The sequence below is a fragment of the Perna viridis genome, chromosome 2, assembly GCF_037379345.1.
Source record: "Perna viridis isolate PV_CMFRI_1.1 ecotype Kerala chromosome 2, ASM3737934v1, whole genome shotgun sequence".
Lineage (NCBI taxonomy): Eukaryota > Metazoa > Mollusca > Bivalvia > Mytilida > Mytilidae > Perna > Perna viridis.
The window spans coordinates 17,272,226-17,287,836 of NC_142446.1; the positions used below are offsets into that span (position 1 = coordinate 17,272,226).

At 30.8% G+C, this 15,611-nt stretch overlaps 1 long non-coding RNA gene across 3 annotated transcripts; it reads left to right on the top strand.

Moving 5' to 3' along the window:
• The first annotated feature begins 423 nt into the window (after window positions 1-423).
• LOC148623863 (uncharacterized) lies at window positions 424-13,157 on the top strand. Of its 3 annotated transcripts, XR_015919522.1 has the most exons (6): window positions 424-500; window positions 861-887; window positions 3,541-3,611; window positions 4,692-8,621; window positions 9,095-9,148; window positions 9,780-13,157. It is a non-coding gene; the product is annotated as an uncharacterized LOC148623863 (long non-coding RNA). The 3 variants fall into 3 exon arrangements; XR_015919520.1 differs by lacking the exons at window positions 424-500; window positions 861-887 and adding an exon at window positions 923-2,906; XR_015919521.1 differs by lacking the exons at window positions 424-500; window positions 861-887 and adding an exon at window positions 923-2,906 and having other exon boundaries at window positions 11,453-13,157.
• Window positions 13,158-15,611: the final 2,454 nt, after the last annotated feature.

The window sequence follows — 15,611 nt, forward strand, 5'->3', positions numbered from 1 at the left end:
AACTAAGCACGTAAGAAGAATCAAGATTTTTTTAAACTATCGCTTCTATTAGTTGTCTGTATAGAGTTTTATATAATTATTTTATCTACCTTTTCCGTATGTTACGAACAATGGCAATTCTAGTTAATTTGCCATATGCCAATTTTGACGTTTTTATTGCTTTTATATCCTTCAAAGAGCATGTTTCTATCCTTGAAGGTTAACATATACCTTAACGTGGGCGTGTATCTTCTAACATGTTCAGGATCTCTGCGAGAAAATCTTCTCATTGGATATCCTTAATTAAAAGCTGATTTGAAATTTTATGGCTTTTATTTTTAGTAAAGGAGCAATGTTCTTTGTGACCCTACCGACTTCTTGTAAAGGTTTCTCTAGTTTCTGTTTTGACCCCATATTATCTAATATTCAATCAACTTTGAAACACTGAGTAGACAACTAAAAGTTTTAATTATCACTTCAGAAATAAGCGATACATAGTTCATTTCCTGATTAAACAAAAGGTAAATATGTCATTTTGCATTCATTTTTTTAAAGTATCGGTTATTATTCTACCGTGTCCTTCAACACGAATAAATACCGTTTTCTGCTCTTTAAAGTAAATGTTTTAACTTTTATGTCAGTTATATCAATAAGATAAAAAAAATAAGTCTGTGGACAAAAGGCATAAATAATGTACTGCGAAGATATAAACTCTATTATTGGAACTTTCTAAGTATTTTGTTCTTTCGTTGCTTATGAGAGGTCACTCCTTGAAACACGTGTACAGCACACCAGAATTCGAAATATTTTTTTTTTATGATTGGTGTTTTTGTTTTTTAATAAAACAATATTTTCGCTCAACGAATTCGAACTTTTTTTAGGTAGTTCGATTCCAGAAAATGATTATGGTATGTATACATTCTCTCTCGTTTATGACCTTTTTAAAGCATTTTTTAGGTAAAGCATGTGAAAATATAGGTGACAAAAATGATTGATTGATTGATTGATTGTTGGGGTTTAACGTCCGAGCAGCAATATTTCAGCTATATTCAGACGATGAACATGAAAGGGATGATAAAATGAACATGAAATGATGATGAAATGAAACAAAGGGATGGGACACATGGACAATAGGGTCGATAAATTTTGATTGCCACTAGAAAAAGGAGGGTATGGGTAAAGTCGGGAAATTTAGCTTCCTGTGGCCGAGCGCAAAGGTTCCTACTCCTATCGAATACAACAGCAGGGTTCTTTAACGTGCGAAGAACGTGACGTCTTTCCCAACACGGTGCACCACTATGGTTTGCGGTCAAGTTTTCCGTATTATAACCTGACAACCCCAGCATGTAACATGCCAGGGGTACCCCATTCTACCACCTGGGGCACACATCCCAGTTGCTCTGTGGGCAGAGCGCCTAGCCCTCGGCTAGGTTCCTGAGCATTATTTAGTCGCCTTTTACGACAAGCTTAGCGCTGCTGCAGGCCTATTCTTTTGACACCCGGACCTGCACGGGGCAAAAATGAATATTCTATACAATATCAGGATATATTCCTTTAAAATATTGACCAGTCAAAAAATAAAGAGATTTCGAAAAGATAGATTTAATGGCAATATTTCGTCAAAAAATGATGAATCGCCTCAAGTCTCTTTGATATAAATATTGAAAATTTGATACGATCAAATTTGAATTCTCAATTCCAGTTTAACGATGACAAAAATGTAATTTTGGAAATAGTTTATTATTGTTCAAGTGCTTTTTGTTAAAGACAGAACTTAGTAATTACTCGACTGTGACTTTACAGAGACAGAAGTTTTTTTGCAATAAACTATAAAAATGAACCCCCTTTAAAGCAATTCAAGGATATATTATAATGACTAAAAAAGTGACGCAAATTGACAATAAATAGTAAAATGTGTCATTTACATTTTGATTTTAATTCTCTATCAAAACATTGTAATTAAGTGAATAAAAATAGATGTTTTTTTTAACTTAAATATATTAAAAAAAAAAAAAAAAAAAAAAAAAAAAATTGTCAAGGCCTTCCAAATGCACTTGAATCTGAGCAGTTGGTATTGCGTCAATCAAAATAAGGGTGGACATACTTCTTCTTATGACTATGTTGCGGTAAAACACTCCTTGTTTTCAAGCCTATAAAAAGTGTGGGAGTAATAGTTCAACCGAATTTTCAAGAAATCTAAAAACAAGCTTATCAATGTTGATATTTAACTTATATTTCATATCCCATTTATTCACAACGTATTAGTAAAATATTTTTAGTTCAACTTTACTTGATTTCATTGCAGCTTCAATGTCGTGTGTACCGAAAAAATCAACCAAGAATGTATTTAAATTCATTTTGTAATTAAAATTTTGAGTTTTATCATCCACCAATATTGTGCAGGGAGTACATCACTCGCCTTCATTTACCGAGAATACGGCATAAAACAATTAGTAGTTTATAATGGTGTCCGTTTTGCGCACACAGTTGTATTTTGTAATTTTTCATAAAATTTTTGAAATGGTAAAATACTTTCCACGACGTTAACATGCCCTAATTGTCAAAGTGCCACATACCTCGATGCATAGCTTCAATCGAAATCACTTAAAAAGGAACAACTCTTAGCAACTCAGGTCGTGTATGAGTCTTCGGATTTTTAAGAAACATTTTATGTCCGGCGGAAATATATAAGAATTTATTATTTACGAAGGTGAGCAAACCTATTGTTAATTTGGAAATAAACACACTTTGCCAATTCATGAATTTATTTTGGCGGAATAAAAATGTATAATGTTATGGGATATATTGTGTAGACTTCAACTGGACTGTCTTACAATTACATATTTTATATGGATTACTCATATAACCTCTGTAAACAGTTTCTTTACAAAAAAAGGCCGAACGCAAAAGATTTAGCCAACCTCACTGTAAGTAAATTAAAAATATATGAAGATGACGCTTGCAGTGCAATAGAAGCATACTATTCATCTTCTTTACAACTTTTTGTCATTTCTGAAAGATTTTTAATGGCTTTTGCGACATGATGTTCACTATATAACAACAACAGCAATAAATCTATGCAGAGTTTTCAGTATTGATGAAAGTTGCTCCTGTTATTTTTTTTTTATTATGTATTTTTATGTTGTTTACGTCATTGATGCATATATAGTATCGGTTGCTCCTATCTCTGATTTATTTACATGTTCATAGTTTTTTTTATTTCCGATGTATCATATTTCATTAAAAAAAATAATGCTTCATTTGAAGGAGTATGCATGCAATTGCATGTTGAACGAGCTGAGCACTACATGTTCTTATTAAGAAAGTAAATAAAACAAAATTGCAAAATTTATTATGAATATAAAACTAAACTATAGCTTTATTAAACGCTTATCAAAATTCTCAAATTTGAAAGTACCATCAATTTTAAATATTTATTGGGTAAACAGACTTAAAAACTTAATTATTGTATGGCATGGAGAAAAAAAGTTTAATCTCAAACTAAATTTGGGGTTTAAAAATCTTAATAAATCTAAATAGTTGTTTTTATTGTTTACACAGATAACTTATATACAAGACGTTGAAATACTAGTACAAAGCTTTCTGATATGGACAGAAGAGTTATTTGTCAGGTAGGAACACGGGAGTATTCTGATAGTGACAGAAACGTAAGCTTTATGACAGGAACAGTTAGCTTGTTTTGGAGAGCAAGCTTTCTAGTAGGAACAAGAAAGGAAAGTAAGGCAGGGAAGGAAGCTTTCTAATAGGAGCTTTTATCTTTCTGGTAGGGACAAGAAAGTAAGCTTTTTAGTGGGAACAGGAGGGTTATGTTTTGGTTTTGACAGGAGATTAAGCTGTCTAGTAGGAACGGAAGAGTAATATTCTAGTAGGGACAGGAGAGTAAGCTTTCTAAAAGAGTGATCAAGGGAACCAAGGTAATCAAAAGAATGTAATCCAGGGACAAAGACCAGACATGGAAAACAGACATACACAACAAAGAACATAAAGTAACTAAAATCATACATACAAAGTAACAAAAGCAAATGAGCAACTCGGACTAAAAACTGGGAGCATGGACCAGGTGCACCGATAGGGTAAGCGTCCTCTGCTTTTCTAGAAACACCTGCTCAAGTGAGGAACTGAGAGTACTATGACAAGTCCTGATTCTACCGTCAAATCTCTTCAAAAATCTTAATGTGCTTATTTCTTGGGCGGTTTGGTTGGTCTTTTCCAAATTCATGCATTATCATTTGTTCAAAGATTTACACCATCAACAATTTGGTCTCTGATCACATCTTCGCGTTGGTCTTGTCTTAAGTCATAACCTACACAGAATTTGGAATATCTTAATAACTATTTTAGTCTCATATTTAACCCATTTTATAAGAATATTTTTATGTAAGGTCCGACTTACATACATTTTTGCTGTCCTGTTGGTGTTTGCGTTACCGTGTTTGTCTTTTTTTTATTCCCAGCTTTGTCCACGGATTCCCCCTGATTTGTGGCTCGGCATTGTTTCTTCTTCTTTGTACATATTGAACTTGCATTTTCGCAGCATACAATTTGCAACATGGACTTTATTTTTTATAGGTCAAAACATTTGATATATATATATACAAAATTTCAACAAGTACATATAGATATGGATATATATGCAATGTATTCCTTTGATACATTTACTGCATTTGTTTGTTTGTTTTTTTTTTTTTCAGTGTATAATGTGTACAAGTTACCAGATAAACGAAAGAATGGAAGAACGATTCTAACCTATGAATTCGTTGGTTCATAGGAGCAAATAATCCATCTAGATTCTGATACATACAAAAAACAAATTCCAATACAACATATACCTGTTTGTTAAGATTTTATTGAAGGAAAATTCTACCTATTGAAAAGGCGAATATTGTTCTCTGTGTTTACTATTAGTCATTTTAATCAAACGAAGGATAATAACAAAACTACTGAGCTGATAAACTCTAGTAAGTAGTCAAAAGGATTGGTCAAAAGGAATCATTCTTTATCAATGTATTACCTTAGTAAACTTTGATACTTCTATGATGAATTTCAACATATTCAACGAATTTCTATAATTTCTCCTTGAAATAATTAGTAAATAGATAGATTGTTCATTAATGTCTCATCTTTAATATATTCATATAATATACATAGATAATAATACAACATAAAAGTACACTAGTACGTGATGAAAATTGCTTGGAACACGATTCAAAAAAGTTTTAAAAAGGGTCATGACAATTATAATCTAAGACACACATTTTATTTCACAATGTTGAACTTGACGAAGGATTTTACTCATGAACTATTACATATATAGCTGGTTAGATGATTGATATAAACACACAGCTCACTATATATTACCCATTTGTTTACACTTTGGCACCAAGATGTTTAAATATTACATTTACGGTTTATTTCATTATTTCGCATGATTGTGTTACATTTTTTTTTGTATTTTGTTCTGGAAATGGTACACGTATTTAGATGTAAAGTAAGTTGTATCATGGTACTTTTTATTTATTGGTCGGTAATTAACGATTTTATCACTTTTATGCGTTGTCAGTGTGTTATAATGTACTATAAAAACCTATTGTTTAGGGTGAAGAATTTAAAACAAAATCTAAACTGTTCTTGTCAATATTTAAACTAGAATATGATTTTTTTCTAATATTTTGGTTTCCGGTATAAAGAATATGTGTTTTCAAGAACATTTTATGAAATGTATGGTGCATAAGAAACAAGTCACATTTGATGTTCATCAAGACTAGATGTGATATCAAAACAATGAAAAAAATGGATATGACTAGAGAGTACAATTATTTGTATTTTCATTTTTTTTCAAACTTTAAAATGGATTAAACTTGTGTATCTATAGCTTCGGAGAACTTCCATATATTCGACTTACTTAAGCAATATTAGTAATTGGTAAACATTTTATGATGGCTGTATGTATGTGATGAACCTAGAGTTTTTTTCACATATAATGAAATGACCCCTTCCTTACAATGGGTAGACATCAGATCAAATTTGTGTGATTTTAGTTTATGGGAGAGGAAGCTATCGAATATTTTGATACTATTATTAAAAACAAAATAATCTTTGAAATATTTGTGGCAAAAAACAAAAAACAAAAAATTAAAATTTTGATTTAACCGTTACTAAACAAATTTTGTTAGGGACAATATAAAATACAAAAAAAATATGGAGATGAACTTATCCAACAAATGTTTGCTTTCAGAAACCTTACTGAGGAAACCAAATATTGTTACTAGAGATAAAAGATGTTCATCAATTGAAATTGTAAGAAAAAGAGAAAAAAAAATGTGTGAATTTAATTAATTTAATTTCTCTGAAGAAAATAAACATTTTGACTAGAAAAATGATAATGTTATAAGACATCAATTCATTTATATTTTTCTTTTATTCGATTTTGTAAAATGACTATAATCTTTACCTGAATTTTTACAATGTTGGCTTTGAATTCAACACGTATATATCCCAACAAATCAATAGTTTTCTTCTTGAAAAGTTTCCCCCCTCAATTATTTTTTAAAATATGTTTGAATGATACCAAATTTGTTGAAATGCTCATTATATACTAAAACTAAAAAAGTTCGACAAAATGTTACATTATTCGTTAGTAGTTTCTATTGCATAACCCATGAAAATTTGTGTGTAATAGCCCTCCTTAAGAGGATATCAAAGTAGGGTGTTTTTTTTTGTGTATTTTGTACTTTATTTTGAAGTTCAGTGAGGGAGTACATTTTAGTTGCCAGTAACGAATGAATCTCAAAAACTCCAAAATTTACTGATTTAAAAATATTTTAATGAAAAAATTAAATACTCCATTTATTTATTTATTTATTTATTTATTTGCAAAATAATGAAATCTTCTTGGTTATTTTTACTTAAATGTTCTAAAGGTTTTTGAGAAGTGCTATAGCAGGTGGAAATGAAATGAATCTTGCCAAAAGCTTATTAAAAGTTTCCATGGTAATTGATTACTTTTCCAGGAACTATTAGCGGAAAACTGATGAAAGAACATTTAAGAAATGCTTTGTAAAATAAACGTAGTGAAATGTATGACGAATTGGCTCATAACTTCGTCTAAAATAATATTTTCTAGACTAAAGAAACAGATTGCATTTCAAACTTACAACTGATTAAAAAATCAACTTATGCACGGTGGTACATTTTCTCATCCTTTTTTCACTCATTAAATGAATATTTGTGTTTTTTCTTCAATATATGATGTTAACAGATTTGTTTTGGAACTACACACGTCGGTTATATTTTTTGTATTTATTCAATTAATAGGGAAATAACATTTTCTTATGCACATAATTAACAGAATATTTATTAAGAAAAGTATAATAATAATTTAATATTATTGAGCATATTGGCTCACTAATTACTTATACATTCAAATGAGCAAAATGGTTCAACATTGTCGGAAATTCATTACCATTCGAGTAAGATTAAACATCGAAAACTTAGTTTTCAAAATACCTTTCTCATATAATTATAAGTTTATCTTTTAATATTTATTTGCCAAGAAAATTGGAAACAAATCGGTTCAATTAGTGTCGTTTCTTGTTTGGTTATGATGGGGTGACCAGAAAATAAAGCAGTATGAATCTATGTATCGTATTACTCATTATCTTGCCTCTATTACTTCTCAGCAATTTGTCAGACAGATGCCAGCCAGCATTTGGTATTTATGACAATATCCGCCTTTAACTTGAATGTAATAACGCAAAACTTTCATTTTTTCTCACTTAAAAGCAATAAAGATTCTAGTATGATAAGGATTATTTGTAAGAATTTGCAACGACTGTCTCTATACTTCCTTGTCGTTTTGTGAGAGAGGTAACCATGATTACATTTGACAAGTCTGTATAGCTTGAAATGCAGTGATCTTAAGGCATGTCCTCAGCTAGATTAACTTCGACACTCCATTTTCCAATCGTCGTTGATTACCTCTCGGCGTTCTTCTGCTACAAAGACAGATGATCCTAGACGTCTAACGAATGAACCTGTCCTAAATGTATATACTTTCTGTCACAGAAGTTCTTTTGGTTGATGCATCATCAATAAAAATATTGCTAAGTTTATTTATACAGCGTGTTGTTGTAAACAGAGTGAGTTCTACACCTGTGTGCCATCAACAATACGTCCATGGGTAGGTATAGATCCTCATTGTTTTTATCGGTTACACGTCTAGTGAAGCTAATCCATCCAAATCCATTATTTTCATTCTTCTTGTAATAGAGCGAACAGTTTGTATATCATGATGAAGATATATGCTTATTTTTGTTAGGTTCTTCTCTGTTTAACTTGCTTTTGATATGTTCATGTTATATAAACTTAAATAAACGGAACTCTTTTGTTCCGTTCCATTGAAGACACGTTCCTGGTCGCTGGAGATGTCTATAATCGTTTTTATGGGCGTCATGGATATTTTAATACTGAAATTAAGATACTTCTGCAATGTGTTGATTGGCTTTCTCGGAGAGATCGTGTGTTTGGTCGCATATATTACATAATGTCAAAATTAGGTTTTGTCATTTGTCCACTTTGGCTAAAAAATGTATTCTGCGCTCCCTGATTCTAGGAATTTTAAGGTAGGCACGCATACCCCTTTACCAATTGCTTATGTAACTAAAATCTTCATTTCAAATGTTTTTGGGTTTTTTTGTTTGTTTTTGTTTTTGTTTCCACACTTGTGATCACTAAGCAATAACTCCTGGTTCCAACACTGTCAGATTTTAAAGAACATATACTTATTAATGTATTAATGTATCGTTGGTGATTTCTGTTCATTTACATTGCTTTTGTTACTATTAACCCCAAGCTCAAATTAGCTTATGATTTGACTCCTTGTTGGTTATACGTAAACTTTGATTATTAGTGATACAGATATTTCGTTTATGACAGTAAATCATTTAAAAGGATTTTAACATTCCCCTACTATACGATCACGGTTTAGGTTGACAAAATGCGAAGTTTAGGTATATAAAAGCAAGCATTGTTGCTTTAACGATTATATTAATAAATTAACGCCTCAACATTTAAAGTTGGACATTTTAATTGACAGTGGAAGGAAGATTGTCACGGAGCATCAACTGCAATCAACTGTTAAAGTAAAATTGTAAGTTATGATCATGTATCGATGATAGACGGCGTTTATTGGCCAACAGAGTATTTTACATTACTTGGGAATTTAATCATAGACACTTTATACCAGCATTAATGACCAATGCAGTCAATTAAAGGGGTCAAATACAAAATTCTTCCTAAAACTACCATTATAAGAAATAGCTTAGATTCAAAGAACACAAATACAACGAGATACTGAAGACATCAAAGGGTGAATTCTAGATAAAATCTGCATTCTCTAAGGGATTGTCTGTCTCTAAATTCTCTTAGACATGGGAATTATCTGAGGATTTTCTGATTAGAGATCATCTTACGAAATTAAATTTGATTCAAATGTTTGTAATACAGAGTGATGAAAATTTGTTGGGACTATTGTAAACAAACCTTTTTTTATAAATAACATCATATTGTTATTTTGATATTTTTATTTGTTCATAAAACATATGAACAGATTTAAAAGTGAATCCACTTAAACACACAAGTCAAAGATATTTTAATGAGATAGGAAAACAGGGAGAAAAAAGAAGTGGATAAAAACACACTAATACTCAATACTAAAAAGGAGACCTAAAGATGTTAATTAAAAAAATTAATTATCACGGCAATTAACCCCTTTTTTATAGAAACCTGCTAAGTTTCTTGTCTCATATCCAAATGTTGACGTAGGACATAACTATGCTGAAAGAAAAACATCTAGCTTCATAGATGGATATTACCATAGATATTGCGCAAACGGATGTGGTCACATAAGGTTGTAATATAAAAAAAATGTTAGACCGTGGTCCGAAATAAGTTATGTCTGAATTTTAGGTAGGTAAAAATAGCATAGAAGTAACAGAAGGTTAATATTGCATTTTATATATATTACATCAAAATATCGCAATGGTCTGTTTATAACGTTTTGTATGCTCAAAGTAAGGATGTCTTCTCCCCTAAATACAATTTTACACAATAGACACTAGAGATGAATGCAACAATTGAACAATATACATAAAACAACAATGGTTGATATCATAAAATGCCAAAATTTTACGATTGTTTTATATGTTTAGACCTATCATAATATGCTTTTAACAAGGTCAGAAAATCATCATAGTACCAAAATATTGCCAGAAGTGGATAACAGTAGAACGAAATTGTTCAGGATCTATGATAGGGTAAATGCTTGTGTATTTCAACCACCAAATCTGATATGAATTAAATGTATTTCCATTATTATGTCAATACTTATCTTTCCTGCATTTATTATTTTATGAATACGGTGAAGCCGTCCAAATTTATGCATGACCACATTCATATTGCTCGTATTTTTATTATATAATAAATGCAGTTATAATGCCAAATAACGAACCTGATCTTGGCCATCGTTATATTGCCATATTGATAATATTGATATGAATTCTGAATTCTGGCCAAAGCACTAAAGGACCTATTATCATTCGGGGTAAGTAAGTACAATACTATCAATGAGCTGGATCGTTTTAATTACTTGGATACGGTGTATGAAATATCCTTTAAAAAAGAATTTCCCAGGATTTTTTACAAAAACTCAGTACTAACATCTGCTGAACATCGTTCGCGCTGTTAACTAAGTTTGTATTACTTTACTGCTAGTTGTTCATCAATTGTCGTGGTGACATTGTAAGTAAATGTGTAGAACTTTTATTCATTTAATATAGAGAACTTGAATCTGATTATTTTTAATTCGTAATTTGAAAATGTAACCCATCGAAAAAAGAAATTCAACATACACTTTATACACCCGACACAACAGGAACAATAGAAAACATATTGATCCTTGAGTAGGCAACAAGTATTATTCGGGTTTATAGGGTCATTGTGAGCCTCTTGCTCTTCTATACTAAAGTTCGTTATCGTAACAGATAACCGTGTCATGCTTTCGTATTACTTTTGTCGTGTTAAAAGTTAAAATAGAAAGAGAGGGTTTGTATGAGTATATCTTTTATGGAAATAAAACTTTAATAAATTCATCCAGGAAAGATTAATTGATACTTTTGAAAAGAGAATATAACTAGTTTTCAGATTGTTTTATTTTACATTGAGTACACCAGGGCAACGAACAAACAGATCTACCGCGGTTAATCCGAATGGTGTGGAATAAAGATTTTCATACAGCATTTCAAGTGAATCCTGATATAAACAACCTATTTCCCATGTGTATTGCTGTGTATGTAAATACGAAAATGAAAGAAAAAAAATGAAAGTAATTATGATGAAAACAATAGTTTATCATCTGTTTATGCAATATAGATAAAGCTTACGTCTTTTATTTTAGCTTCTCCAAAATATTTCTAAATTATGAGAGCACGGGATAATTTATTTTACGTACTACAGAGACTTGCATTCTTTTGAAGTTTTGATGAATGACTGTCCGTCGGAGTTTTCAGCTGAGCGGAGTATGATGAAGGCGTCATTATTAGTACATTACTGTCATACGTTACACTAAGCGTTTCGTAGACAGCAAAGCATACAATTTCAGCTATTGTTTTGAAAATAACTGCAATTTTCAATTATTATCTACTTTTATTGTGGCGATGATTACACCTCTCTCATTCTGAAATAGTATCATAAAATTATTTTTACTAAATCTAAATTTTGAACAAATTGAGTGTATCTGCATAAATCATGTGTCTTGAAAAGTTTTTTAATAAATATAATAACTTAAAAAACAAAACAAAAAACAAAAAAGAAAGAAAGAAAGAAATTCAGAAATCTTCACCCTATGCAAGAAAATATAAGTTTTATTTAATCTGTGACCACAATTGAAATACATCGACAATTTTTGTATACTTACTTTACCAACAACCAATTCATAAGGAACCCTAGAATATGAAAATTAAAACTTGAACTTAAATTGATTTTACTGAGTTGAAATTACATTAGTAAGACGTGTTCCCCTTCGGTGACCATAAGCGATTCTTCTGTCTTTCGCCTAGATTGACACAAATCATCTAAAGACGTTAATAAGATACGTTGTCTTAACGACAGCCATCTTCATGCTCATTTGTAAACAAAATAATTGAGTGTTATTGTTTGTTCCGGGTAAATTGGTATGACATGATGGAGAAATGCAGTAGACCTTAATCCCATTCATCACAGGGATCAAAGCTTTCTTCTAAACTCTATCTTTAAATCTATTTATTTCCATTTTTACAAAATGAGCAATGTGATGTTAGAGCACGTTATTAAATGAAATGAAAAAAAAAGTATTTCACAGTGGTGTCATTTTTGATATGTTGAAGAACTCCATTAATCAATGATAGGAAAGCCTCGTCTATCTTTTTTCGAAATTTGGCGTCACTTACCACCACCACATGCAGCTACAAAAAAGCACTGATTGTAACAATACAATTGACACATAAACACATTTACAGACTCTCATAATCCCCATTATTTCTTGTAAAACAACCAACACAAATTGTGTGAATGTCAATGACTTTGAAAAATAATATTTATAAAAAAAATGAATACTTTAATTGACATATCTTTTGTTTATGAAAAGTATACGAGAACGTATACAAATGTGCTTGACAAATGCAAATTTGCCTCTGAAAACATGTATTTATTAAAGCTTAATTCACAAGAAATATGAATCAGAATCACAAGAAAAACAACATAAACAAAAACAAAAAACCAAAAAACCACCGCAGACCTCTGTAATAGCAACGTTACAAGAAGGTTACAATTTTATCGGACCAAAACACACAGTATAAATATCTCGCATCTCATCAGGTTGGTCGGTGCGTTGGTGCCAATGGTTGTAATTGTTTAGATTATGTCTTTTGCATAATTTCTTCTTTTCGTTTTTTCTATCATCCCACTGAAATGTCGTACTGGGAAGGAATTTTTTTTCTAAAAAGTTCATTCATCTTTTATTTTTTATCTTTAAAATAATGTTAAAAGGGCGACATTTTGTAGTTTGGATCTGTTTTATAACTCATTTCCACTCAAAATTTGAATGTGTATGCATTTGTTTCCTGTATTTTTTCTCTACAATTTTCTTGGTCAAACAATATTGAACAAAAAAAATCAAGAAAACAAATACTAAGACTAAGTTTCTAGAAAAAAAATACACACAAAACAACTTTAATGTAGGTAATTCAATAACTAAAAACTATACTCATAGATTCACATAATTATATTTTCTATTTAATTTCTGTCCTTTCCAGTCAAATGGTCTTATTTGTTTCTTTGGTTTTTGTTTTTGTTTTGTTTTTGTTTTTGTTTTTGTTTTTGTTTTTGTTTGTTTTTTGTTTTGTTTTTGTTTTTGTTTGATTGTTTGTTTTTGTGTTTTGTGTGTTTTTTTTTATAGATTTTGTCTGTGATGCTGTACATCACCATCTGGTATTTGAACGCTTGAACTGATTTTCGTCTGTGGACTATAAATAGAGTCTACAACATGTCAACAGGTCACATTTCGAATCCAAGTTTAATCGAAAAAGAAACAATAAAGCCAATGACGAAGTCCACTTAAAAATAAAACAAACAAAAAACAAACAAACAAAAACAAAATAGAGACAACTAATAATAATAATAATGAAAATAATAATAACAGATTAAAACAGAGTATGTCTTTTTGGTGTCATTAAGAAACATATAACTGTCGAATTGATATAGTCATCGTTCTCAACACTAGGTTTAATCAACACGAGAAAATTATTGCGAACGAATTCAATTTGTTTAAATCTCTCAAATGAATTGACGAGTCCATTAAAATGACTTTTAGTAAACTAAAGACACAATTAAAATAAAAATAAAAAATAAACTTAGTCACAATTAAATATCAACGAGCAAAATGCTCGTATGTAAATGTCCGAGATACTCACTCAACCTCTTGAGGTATAAGAGTAGGTCGATACTTACTGTGTTTGGTTTTTCATTGATTTCAACTATCTTTTCTGACGTAAATGCCGAACAGGTAAAAGGCAGAGGACTAATATACGACAATCATATTCAACTCAATATTATGTATTAAAGGACACTTATGAATATATTGTTTTGATTCTGGATCAGATAAGTCTATATTTTGTTACCCTTATTTTGTATCCTTTGTGTTTTCTATATGTGCGTCACTACATCACAGTGCTATAATCCTGTCATCATTTTACATATTGTTTTCATTATGCTAGAGTGAAAAAGTTGTAAGCGGTTGAATGAATGTCTTACTTCGTCTTCTTAAATTCTTTGTCTTACTTTGTTGTTTTTGCTCTCCATAAGTGTTTCAAAAATTATTATACTGAGTATATATTCATTTATCAAATCTACACAGTACTTTATGTTAGTGTAGCCGATGTATTACTTAACTGGACTAGATGACGTTTCACAAACATATATAAGTTTTTTTTCTATGGTGGCGTCAGATCGGCAAGGAACCACAACACGCCAGGGACTTAAACAATTTCATTTATGAGAAAACCAGATCGCAATTATTACAACATTCTGACGTTTACTCGCCAGGAAAAAATACAGAAAAAAATTTCACACCTCGGTTTGATAGAGGTAATGTATCTATTCATGTGGCCCTGGTGAAGATTTTTTTCCCTGATTTGATGCGTAAACCATGCAAGAAATCACTTGCTCACACATCAAACATACTACATCTTTATTTCTTGTTTTTCATTGCTTTTTTCTTTGAAAGATCATCATCATTAATATAAAATACAAGGTTGGCCTCCTTCAAAGTGTTGGCAGGTTCCTTATACATGTTACTCGAAATGATGAATTGCGAATTACGGTTTGTGAGAAAAGATTCTGTGCGAGTAATTTTCAACTTCAAAAGACTTTTTTTGTTGTTGTTCATTTAATGATCTTCTATAGAAAGTAAATCTCGTGTGCACAAGAACTTCTGTAAAAGTATATAGAACTTAAAAATTATTTAGGAAAATATACACAGGGATGAGATAAAACATATAATATATAAGGGAATCAAAAGCTTTTGGCTACAATTATGATGTAGTGATGCATAGAAAACATAAAAGATACAAACTTTAAACTTCATGTAATATACACAGGAGCACCTGTCCTGTTGGTGTGAATTATCGATACATAGCACCATAGTATTGTCATGCAACTATTTTTCCATTAAGATGCCAGCAAGTGAATAACGCCGTGTTCTATTACAAATCCAATTTGATAGGATGAAGATGAATGAGTAAGGAACTAGTGATAATATCCTAGGAACCCAAAATGTACAAAACATATGGCGGGAGAAATAAATCACGGAGGCGCAGCAAAGCGCTAAACTGTTTGTCGCGGATGTTTAAGAATTATGATCTTTCTTAGATGACGGGGAACGATCTGAATAAAGTATATAACTTCCACAAAATATATTACATTCAAGAACATTCATTGTTGTACTTAATCTTGATTACTACATAAAAAGATACAGCCTTGCTGAAACACAACTATTTACCCAGACATCATTCTGAAAAGAC